Consider the following 12,539-nt stretch of genomic DNA (forward strand, 5'->3'; position numbering starts at 1 on the left):
TAGAGTTGGATGGTAGGACGGTTATTTTTCAACATGCAAACCTACCTGCAATGATAGATATTTTCCTTATGCACTGATAGGTTCCAGGGTTGTAAACCAAATAGATAAATTGTATCAGACAACTGTCATTAAATCAACACTTCCAGATTGGCTTCCAGATTCCTGAACTGAAAAGATCATCAACAATGACAGCTCAGATAGAAATCTGACCATATTTCAAGTAAAAATAACATATTTCACATTCATTGGGAAATGTCTGACAACAGCAGATGCTAGAACCCAGCCACTTATAAGGATATTTTATCAATACTAATTTGACAGTTTTCTAGCGAGTCCCTCCAGGCAATGTTGAAATTCAGTTCATGCAAATAAAACCAATTCCTGCATCTACCTGAAAACCTCACAATTTTAGAAAATCTCTGCAACTTTAACACAAATTTGACTTATCAGCCTGTTTACCCAGTAGGCTCCACCACGTTCACTTTTTCAATATTTAATGTATTGCATAAACATCAGAGGATATTGTTCCTAGTGTCTTTGAAAGCTGGGCACCAGAGACCAGTTTTTCCTGCTGCACTGTTCTAACAAGGCTCTACTGAGTGTTTCTAAATCAGATCTCAGTCTTTATGGAGACTCTAAACAATACATTTATAATAGAAAATATTAATTCATCTTTTTATCACTTATCTTTTCGTCATTTTTCCATCCATTTCTTCCTGATGTCCTGTGTTGAGTCTTTTGTCCTATCAGAGGCTGTATTCTAAACCAACCGGAGACTGTGTTTGAATGTGAGTCAGCACTGATCCTAAAGCAGGGGTGTCAAACTCATTTCAGTTCAGGGGCCACATACAGCCCAAGTTGATCTAAAGTGGGCCGAACCAGTAAAATCACAACATAACAACCTATAAATAATGACTCTAAATTTTCCCTTTGTTTTAGTGCAAAAAAGAACAAGCACATTCAGAAAATGTTCACATTTAATGAACTATCTTTCTACAAAAACTCTTATTTTCTGTCATGATGAGTCTCATAGTGGGGCCAAATATTTAACTCTTTAAGCCCTGAAACCTGCTGCCAACACACCAAACACACAGGTTACCCATTCACCTGACACAGAGTGTAATGTTTACTGCAAAAGAACAGATAGATTATAATAATGAAGAAGGTAAAGTTGACTATTTAGTAGATCATCTTCTAGTGCTCTAAAAAGTCTTTATGAATCTCAACTGGATTATGCAAACAGCAAGTAGCCTAATCTATTTCCTCACTTTAAGAAAAAAATCCCAGAAAAAAAAGCGCCTTTCAGGTGCGCTCTGTCAACAATATAATTTAATGCGACCCCTAGAGGACAAATCCGAAATCGCAGTTACTTTTATTGAAAAATTGAAGTCTTAATGTCTTCTATGTAACCCTTTAATTTTGCAAAGTTATTCCACGGGCCGGAGTGGAACCTCTGGCGGGCCGGTTTTGGCCCTCGGGCCGCATGTTTGACACCCCTGTCCTAAAGGGTGTTTGTGCAGTGAGATTGCAATTCCCCTGTCTCTAGCTGTCTCTAGCCAGTGGTTTCATAACATTGTAGCAAACAAAATAATGACCTGAACTGCATAAATGTAATGTAAAATAAATAGATAATTACCTTTTTCACTTTCTTACTTGACATTTTGACTTGGAGGTAAAAGACAAACTGATTGCATGTGGCCCAGTGAATGTGTTGTTCTTACACACATTTCATTAAAAAGCCTCCAAATATTGCAATTTTAAGGGCAACGTTTCTAAAAAGTTGCCTTTCATTTCGGTCAACAATCAACAGAAAAAGTTGTTAAAATCCTGGAAGGACTAGTTACTTTTAATTGAAAAAAAAAGGAAAGGCATACATTCCTGGAAAATGTAGCTCTAGCAAAAGTTCAGACAGGAAGAGTATAAAAGCAATCAGCGGCAGTTGTTTAATTCTCCTCTCCCTCGTTAGCTCAATAGCTCACCCGCTTCCAGCTGCGTGCTCCGGAACTGTCACTGGTTAATCAGCGGCAGCTGTCATCCAATAGCTCAGTGGCACACCCTTATCGTCAGCCTATCAACTTTTTGCTGTCTTTTTAAATGTGTCTCTCTTTCCAGCTAGTTCCCTCTTGCATTGATGGCGTGCACCCCTCCACCTCCCCATCTCCACCTGGTCTCTGCAAGTCTTCAATTCCTAGAATTCATCAACCACCACCAATGTCTGGACTCTAGGGGGATTTCTTCTACTGCCAAATTCACACATCCTACGCTCACAAAATTATCCCCATAGAGTCCTTACGCCATAGATTTCTGTCAAGTTTCATTATTCATTAAGTTGTAATAAATAACCTTTAATCTTCAAACTGTGTCTCTTCTGATTGAAATGTTGTGTTAGCTAGGAATAGTAAATTTACAGTTAAGCTAACATTTGGCTAGATATGAAGTAGCTGAATGCTAACATAAGCTGTTGCATTATGGTAGTAGGTGACTTATAATTTATGTGATAATAAAGAGTGTCAGATATGCTTAATTTATTCAACTTGCAGCATTCAGAACAGCAGCACAGAAATTCAACATCATACAAACGTTGCATCCTTCGTGTCACATCGGAGAAAAATGAACAGTGTTTGAATGTGAAAGATTGTTTAAAACCAAGGAAGTGATACACTGTTTAAAAAAGGAAGAAAGAAAGCAGAGGAGAAAGAGGGCTGCTGAGAAATGCGTTGAAGAATTAGTAGACTGTAAAGAAGATTTCTTTGTTTCCACTTTTATTGTGCACGAGTTACATTTACACTCTGACAGGGTTGTAATTCTTCTGATTATTGACCATATAAAGCTAATGGATTTTGTTTGCATACACCGCATCTTGGCCTGGATTGATATCACGTTTTCATTAGGGGTTTCCTTGCTTGATGACACATGATCAATAATTCATTGATCTCGGTGTGTTTTATTCATAAGTCTTAAAGTACATGGAGGGGTCATTAGAGACTTTTTGCAAGCTTTGACGACCACTCAATGGAGGCAAATGATTCCTTCTTAATATGTGATAAGAGCAGCAGCCTGTAGTAATAAAGCAGTCTATCTCTATACTGATAACCTGCACAAAGCTTTGACTTGACAAAAAAGTTACAGGCTAATCCACTCTACAAAAGTCAACAACAGTAAAACAATAAATCTCTGTTGATGCTTGATCTTATCACTCCTGAGGTGCATGCAAACAGTTCATGCAAGCATCTCTGCCAAAGGAATATATTGCAACACAGATAAGTATAATGGACCATTTGTTCACTAAAAGTGGGCCAAAATACAAACACTTTTTCTCAGTGACATGATAATGCTCAGTAATTTTAAAACGAATATCTAACTGCACGCAATAACATATTTTTCATAACGCTGCAAACAGACTGAAGTAGGTGTACATAAATATCACTCAGTAAAATAAAAATGTAAAATCAGAGGACAAATACAGCCTTAACGTTTATGAAACTACGGGTCACTAATTGACCAAATGATATATCTATTAAAATCAACTGGGGCTTAAATGAATCAGATATAGGATCAAAGAGATTAGTGGTGCAACGGATCATCGTTGATCCGTGATCCGTACGGATGCCTCTCCACGGTTCGGTACGGATGTGGTCCGCGGATCGGTTGATGAAAAAAAAAAAAGAGTTTCGCGTGTTCACGTGATGACCGCATGTTCAATCCACACTCACTACGCAGACAGGCTGTTGCTGGGTCAGTTAGAGTCCAATGCTGCGAGTGCAATTTTTAACGTTCACTTTCGTTTATGGAGCAGTTCCCATATTGGCACTTTGCCAGCTGTAAGACCCTAGAATGCATGAAAACGCTGTGTTTACAGTTTATAGCTCAAAGAGGTGTGGACGGTGAAAATCAGCGATTGAAAGAAAAATAGAGTGAAACTTTTGAAGTTCCTCTGCTCCTTCACATGACATGGCATGCCATGAAATGCAGTGAATGAGGCAGGACTGAGCCCACAGATAGGGTGCTTTGCACATGCAGTAAATTTTGAGTTGAATGTTGTTTTTATTTAATGGGCAAAAGTTTAAAAGTGTTTTACAAAATAAACGGAGGACAAAGTTATGTTTGTCTTGTCTTCTTTCTGTTTTTCTTTTTTTTTTTTGCTGATCTGAAAAATGATTTGATCCGTGACTCAAAACCGTGATCCGATCCGAACTGTGAGTTTTTTGATCTGTTGCACCCCTAAAAGAGATACAACTTTTTTTGTGCCTTCTCTGTATTGTTGTTGGTGTACATCTACAATCAGCGCCTATGATCAATGTCAGCACCAAAAGGTTGTGCTCTTGGGTCTTTAACGGAGGCAATTGTTAGCTATGAAAACCATACACAAATATAACAATGTTAGTAAGAAGCAAACTAGTATACTGAAGATTTGCAGAGACTAGATATTCAGCTAGCTATATTTTCTAGCATGTGATGTAATGAATTTTGCAGTAATCAGTGATAGATCAATTTTCAGACCTCAATATAATACAATATTGTACACAGGGTGCACAAGAGTTAAGTAAAAAGTTAAAATATGCAACGGCTGTGGTGGTAGGATGAGCTTGGTACTTAACTACAATCGCTATTACGATATGTTGTTGCTGAGAATCTCTGGTTCATGTGTTGTGTAACAACCTGCTGTCTGACTCAGTAGCTCAATCTCGATGTTCACCCTAAAGCTTAAGCACTGAACCCCCTCAGACTTTAATGGCATCAGACGTGCAGTGGAGAGTGTGCGAGTCTGACATTAACCATATATTAATGTGGACACCACAACGTCATGCTCCTCCCATCTAGAGATGTGAAGCCAAAACACGGCCTCAGTGAGCACTGACATATTGCCCAAGTGGATACAAGATATGCACAGAAGGGATCTGGCAGGTGGAGCCACGTGACTGACATTACACCCGTTTCGCTAACCAAAACACAGATTTAACTTACAGATAAAACATCAAAGATCCCTAAAGTGTGTACAGTCCACAGCAGTACAGATTCTTGTGCCATCAAAGTGAAATGACTCTGGTGTTGGTGTTGGTGTTTCTTACGTTTTCTCTTCTATTTCCTCCCCTACTTTGTTAATCAGGTAAAGAACACTGTGCGAGGCCACCAATTTGTCAACAGAGCAGTCAAATAGTCATCTTTTTAACATCAAACAACCAATTAACGGTATGCTTATTTAACACTTGGAAATAAATCAGCATGACATAAACTAAATACAATGATAAAAAGCATGTTTGCGCAAAAATTGACTTAGCAGTTTGATTGCTGCCGCCCTTTTTACAGAGGCTGTCGTCCTAAAGGCGGGTGGGCCCAGGTTTTATTCCAGCTGCAGCCCTTTGCCTCATGTTTTTCCTCACTCTCTCTTTCGTCAGTTTTCCATTCTATCCACCTTCCTGTTCTCTCTATGGAGTCTTAAAAAGGCCCTCCAAAAAGAGATGCAGACTCATGGACAGTGCATTATGTGCCGTAGTGATGTGACAGTGGGACAGCACAAAGCATTAGAGGTGTTAAAAAATATCGATACAGCAATACATCGTACTTTGACCTCCAATGTGATACTGATATTTCAACTCTTAATATCGATATTTTTGTAATAATAAAAATTCACATTTTAGCCGAGTTGGAACTTAAAGGGGACATATCACGCTTTTTTCATCAATATATATTGGTCTAAGAGGTCCCCAAAACATGTCTTTAAAGTTTATGCTCAAAAAAACACTTTGAAATCAGATTTTGGCATGCCTGAAAAGTCCTCTTCTTCATTCCTCATCAGAACACTCTGTTTTCCCTCTGACCACGCCCCCTCAGGAAGTGGATGTGCCTCGGCTCTCCAGCACGTTGATCTAATGTTTACATGTTGGCTGAATATATACGGCTGCTCAGAGATCACGTTACTTCAACCCTCTGAATCTGATCCAGAATCTGATCCTGACGGAGAGGCGCCTGTAGCAGGACCTTTCTGAAGGATTGGTCACAGATTTAGTGTTTCTTGTTGTTTTATTTATCAGTATGTTGACGTGTGTCTTGGTACACAGCTACGAACATGTAGCTATGTGGCTATGCTAACTAGCGCTAGCACTTATCCATGATAAATAAAAATCATCCACTAGATCTTCAAATCTGCAGACGTGGGGAGTAAAACCGACCTTTGTGTTTATTAAGACAGCCTACAACTAGCATGCCTCCCTCCTAAGCTCCTTGTTAGCACACATTTGTGCAGGTAATGAAAAACGGGGGAGGGATTCAGTATTATTTTATACAGTCTATGGGCTGAACAAGCTCCGAGCTCTGACTCCGTGACAGACCGGATATTGTTGTTACGTAACAAAAACACGGAAGTCTGAAACAGCTCGTTTCACACACATTTACAGAAAGATGTAGAAATCAAAACAGGGGCAGAATGGATTTTTTTCATTCTCGGGGGGTTTGTAGACATGCCAGGGACACATATTGCAGGTAAAGAACCATTAAAAAGTCAATTTTGCATGATATGTCACCTTTAAATAAAACTTCAGTATTTCAAATACAATAAAGTGGAAAATTTGTTTTCAATAAAACAGTTTTGACTTAATTTGTCCTTTCAATTTTGAGTAATGTTGTGTGATTTACATAAACACCATCCCTATTTTTTCTTAGTTTACTGTGTAGAATATCGCAATATATCACAATACTGCGATATCGTGATACTATAGTATCATGGCCCAAGTATCGTGATGCGTATCGTATCGTGAGGTTCTTAGCAATACTCACCCCTACAAAGCATAAGAAAACTAAAGGAATTATTCTTTTATTTTTACATATTAATGTGCTTAAATGATTAAAGGGATGAATCAAGTCATTGCAGAAATGCTGTGAACAAACATCCACTGCTTCAAAGTGTCTCTCTATTTTTGATTCCAGGAGTGGCATCTTTTTTGGGCTGATACACTAGAATGAGAGGCACTTTCTCTTGCAGTGTTTTGTGCCTGCTGTGAAGAAACTCCCATGTGCCCTCTTGTCTGGCTCCCTGCTTGGATGCCTGGATGCTGCAGGATGATGAGGTGAAATCGTCTGGTAATTGTGTGTGCGTGTTTGGTGTGTGTGTGTGTGCGTGCGAGTGTGTGTGTGTGTGTGGGGGGGGGGGGGGGGGGGGGGGGGGGGAATTCATGCAAGCCTTTGAAAGTGTGTGAAAAAGAGAGAGAGAGAGAGAGAGAGAGAGAGAACTCTGAAATCAAAAATCTGCCTACAGCACAGGATGGGAAATCAAGAAAGATAACCATAACACCAATGTCAAAATGTGGAATTTCACAGAACTTCACTGAATGAATATTCAAATGTATTCTTGTAAAGTGTGTCCCTGTGCAATTCCAATTGCAATAAATTTGGAAAGTGCTCCTCCACAGGATATAGACACTGAGCATCCACGGACCATATTTAAAGTAATATCCATTACAAATCAAGTGTGGCATCTGTTGATTACACCCCCAAAGTTGAATAAAAGAATAAATTAAACTTTTAGCCACACTGAATCTTAAGGACTACAAGCATTCACTTCTGATTTTGGAAATAAAGGTGCCCTTTTCTTAATTTGTTACTATTGTTGTCTTTTAAGCTATTCATTGACAGTCTTCATTTGAATCTGTAATTCAAATGAGATGTTTAAAGAACACATTGATTTTTCAAAAAGAAGACAAAGCCAAAATGTAACCACTGCATTTGTTTTTCAGGAGATGCCTGACTGTATATTGTACCTAATAAAACTTAAATTACTGGCAATTGTACAATTATTTTCTAACTGAAAAGTTATTTCTCATGGGACTCGTGCCATTATGCATTATGATATGTTGAATTGATACATTTGTACTTATTGGAGAGTCTCAACAACACAGGACAAATTTCCTAAACGTGTTACTGAATGGTGCCCACGTTGGCAATAGATTTGCCATATTTCAACATTTCTGAAATATGTTTTCGGGGGATTGATTCGTGCCCATAACAGAAAAAAACTCAACCCCCAGTGATTCACCTGTTTTAACGTTAACCTCAGTGTATTTGATACGGTTCTGCCTGATACTGAGCCATCATATGACGATTCCCTTCAAAAGACAAAAGCGATAAAGATAGACTTGTTGACAAGTTGGATTACCGCCATGTGTGTGGGCTCAGATTGCAAAACAAAAGAACCTGGCAGAGTTGAGCTCCTCTCTGAGGTAGAGTGCATTGCCTGCTGGCTGGTGAATAGCTGTATACCTATTGTGGGTCCCAACCTGGTGCAGTGTCAACCAAGCTGTGTGGAACATGACCAACTTTAAAGAGCCAACCACTGTGATGCAGTCGTTTAAGCAGAGGAAACCTGTCTATCTTAATCTCTTAAAGCTCTGAAGTGCCTTTTTTTAGTCATCTGGGAACAATATGTAGGCTGCCAGGATAGCAATCACTTTTAAAATGCTACCCCATAAAGGCTGTTTTATGCTCTAAGTGGCATTAATTTCAAACATGTTTTTGCACTTGTTCTGGAAGCTAGACTAAACATTGCAGTACCACTGGAAATCATAGAGGAAATGTCAACAGTGTAGCCAAAAGTTCTAAACAGACAAAACACAATGAAGAAGAATACTTAAATTGTTAGAGTTGATACGAAACCATAAACTTATATATGATGTTGCCTTGACTGGGCACAGGTACACACAACTACGACAAAACAACTGGGCAGAGATCATGTTACTGCGTAAGCCACCGGATAATTAAATCCATATTTTCTATGTTGATAATGGTAAAGCCAAACTTTTTTCTACTAGTTCTAAGAGCTGTTTTTGGTCAAAACTATCCAAAAGACAATTTTGTCCACCTCTATTAGTCACTCTCAGGATAGACAAAAAACATGGCGTTGAGTAGATGCTGCTCAGAATGACAAAGCTAGAACTCCTCTGACATGTTGTTGCACTTGGTTGGACAATAGATCTGTATCCATTGGTTGAATTAACGGATGCTAATTTGAAGTATTCTCCATGATCGATCTTTGGAAATGTGATAACAATGATCACTTATCGATTGCACTTAAAAATAATATTTTCATAAAGACAATACCAAATGTGTTTCCTCCATATATTCTATATTTTCCACAGCAACGTAATGGATATAACTAACTGTACTGCATAGCTAAGGAACATATAGAGGTGTACAAATAGTTAAACATGATGGATATCAACATGTGGAGCAGGCTCATGAGAATAATCTCCATGGGCAGACAGTATAGTCACACAGAGTGAGGCTCAAACTACTACATGTGGATTTGCTGCAGCAAGAGAACTGAACAGAAAAACACTTCAAACTTACAGTGTTCAGTTTTCTGCCTACTTGTTCTTATTGAGAAAAATAAGAATGTCCATGGGTGTTAGACAAGAGCACAGCCGGGTCACACTCAGTCCAACGGCAGAAAAAAACTTTCACAAGGCACAGATGCTGCTGGTATGCAGATTTACTGACGTTCTAGCTTTGCCAGTCTGAGAAATCTCTGCATGTCCTGTAAAAAGTTATCATCCTTTGTAAGTGGTAGGTGTTGTTTATCTTTCACCCCCCCCCCCAAAAAAAAGCTTGCTGGAGACATGGTACATGGCTGCAGCCCGTGGCTGAGCGTCACTATTGTGCACAACACCTTTAGCCACATTGAAACATGCTCTAAACTTAAAACACCACCCTGATAGCTGAAAGTGATATGAGACAAAGTGTTGTTTTTCTCTACCTGATTGAAAACTGATAAAAAATGTGGGTTTGAGTACATTCTTTACAATCAATTACTCGATACTGGATTAAATGCTACATCATCGGTCAAAATGTATCCTCACTTTAGCTTGATTGCCTGATTGTCCCCAGCAAGGCCTAGATGACATCAGCCAAACTAGCAATCAAGAAAAATATAAAATGAAAGTACGATAAAGCAACATATCAGATCAGAGAGCCATTTACAAATAACAAAACCAACAATTCTCTCCAATCATTCCGTGTTCTTTATCAAATCCCATGGGTACATTTTACACACAGAAGGGTAACAGATGTGTACTCAATTATTTAGCTTGGATTGTATGATATCAGTCTTTCCAGTCATCAAAGGCTCTACATTTTCATAACAACTCTACTATGCAGTCTTTGCTCTCACATGACTTATTATTTCAAATAATGGTGCTATCTAAGTGGCTTTAATTTTAGCCATTCACATTGTAATCTCAGTCCTTTTTTGTAGTCCATGCCATGAGTCAAAGTGTCCTTGGGGAGGCGACGGGGCAAACCAGAATGGCCCTGACCTTTGTCACCATATGCCTCTCAAAAATATCAGTGATCTGCATTCATTCAGTGTAATTTTCCATATGGCATCAACAGCAGGCCAACAGAAAGTTGCAGAACCCTCTGACTACTTACTCACCTTTTCTATTTATTTTGCTCCCAGGTGTAGTACCTTCTTCTGACCTACATCTGGCTGTTTGGTCTCTTGACCTTGGCTCCATGCCTGTCGACAGTGTCTAATGATTCTTTGGCGATAGATCGGCTCCACTCTTCCTCTATCTCACCTTCTGCCCATTGATTGTGGTCATTTTACACCTGAACACAGTCATTAATCTGCTTATGACTGCGTCTGGGTTTAGTTCATTAGTCTGGCCCAGCTGTAATACAGGCAGATGTCTGCAGGGTTATAAGGATTCATCATGGAGCCACTGAGGCCTGAAGAACACACCAGGTAGGACACCAAACATACGTACACACATACGGACAAATACAGATGTAGAAATACAGACCAGACAAGGGGGGCTGTGGCTCAGTGGTAGAGTCTTTTGTCTCTCAATCGGGATTTGGGGATTGGTCCCGCTGTCCTAAGTACCCAAATGTCCTTGGGCGCTTAACCCCAAAGTGCCCCCAGTGGCTGTGCCAGTGGTGTGTGAATTTAGTTAATACTGATGGCAATGAACATAGCAGCCTCTGCCATCAGTGTATGAATGTGGTGTGAATGTGACATGTAATGTAAAAGCATAGAAGACTTAGAAGACATTCCATTTAATCTATTTAGCATGATGGCAATGATAAAAAGGTACATTTAAAATATCAAAAGATAAAATCTGAACTGATTCTGCCTCAAGGTGTTTTAGTACCTATGCTACACAAGGGTCCATTGGAGATCCTTCAGTACTGTTCCTTTATTCGTGAAGCAAAGTAAATGGGAATTCTGTACACTTCATCACTTAAATTTTTAACCTCTGAACTCTTGCTCTTTTACCAAATATAGATCTGCACAATGGTTAAAAATGTAACTCTTTTTGTGACTTGGTTATGTCCAGCCTTGTGAAATTTAGTTGAACTTTTTATGAAAATGATCTGAGGAAATCAGAGGGGATCAGGTCTGCAGAGTCAGTGAGCTCTTTTAAATCCCTTCTTAAAACATACTTTTATCGCAGAGCATTCCACGATTTATCTGAATTTTATTTGACTTTATCTTATTTTAACCTTCTTAAGAAATATATTTTAAAATAAATTGTATTCCTTTAGAGTTATTTTAGGGGAATTTTATGTCTTTTAAAATATGTTTTATTTATTTATCTTGACTTGTGTGTTTTTATGATCTGCCTGTTTTATTTTGCTGCCCATGTAAAGCACTTTGTAAACTGTTTTTTGAAAAGTGCTCTACAAATAAAATTATTATTATTATTATTATTACTATTATTATTACTATTATTATTATTATACTACTAAGATCTATTCAACATTTTGCCAACAGAGAGAAAAGTTAGATTATGGAGTCCACCATAATCTTTTCTAATGTTACTTTTTATTTCTCTACAATCCATACCTCTATAAGAGCTAAAAATGAACAGTGATAGAGCACTGAAGAAAACTTAAAGCTTAGTAGGATACCAACCCTTAATTAAGTCTCCAAGCATTCCTCTGTCACTGGTATGATACTTGTCTGTTGTATAAATAAAACACATGGAGAGATACAATATTGTGTAAAGTCCAAAGAGTTCACAGCGGAACCAACTGTAATTCAACCAGCTTATAACAATACTTCCATGTCTGCTTACAGGTTTTAGTATATTGCTGTTGGCATTTTATTATGAGGTTATGATAAAGTTAATACCTTCTGAAGCAACAAACTCCATGCACTATCCAGATCAAGTACCACACCAAGATTGCCACTGATGTCCAAATAAGCCACTATAATCATTGCCAAGTATAAGTTCCTCAAAGCGGCTTTATATGTCAGCCCCTTTTTTTGTGGTAAAATAAAAATCTGCTTTGCAATGGTGAAGATTTAGATTGTGGTATGATTTACAGGTTGTGTTTGTTCCAACAAATCAGCAGCATTTCTGACGTCCATCAGACTGTATGCTCCATGTTCACTTTTGTAGCTATGGCTGCATTTGTTGTGCTTGACTGGCTACAGTTTTGTTCCAAAGAGTGCATGCTCTGTGGTCCTTAGGGTTGCCCCCATATAACAGGAAATCTGATCCTAGACATCAAACATGTACGGCTCTGATCCTCTCCCCGAG

At 38.6% G+C, this 12,539-nt stretch overlaps 1 long non-coding RNA gene across 1 annotated transcript in view; it reads right to left on the minus strand.

The window, feature by feature from the left end:
* Positions 1-12,539, minus strand: part of LOC117827101 — a 117,367-nt gene that overhangs the window by 93,189 nt on the left and 11,639 nt on the right. The window lies entirely within an intron of this gene.

This window comes from Notolabrus celidotus, chromosome 15, assembly GCF_009762535.1.
Source record: "Notolabrus celidotus isolate fNotCel1 chromosome 15, fNotCel1.pri, whole genome shotgun sequence".
Taxonomy (NCBI): Eukaryota; Metazoa; Chordata; class Actinopteri; order Labriformes; family Labridae; genus Notolabrus; species Notolabrus celidotus.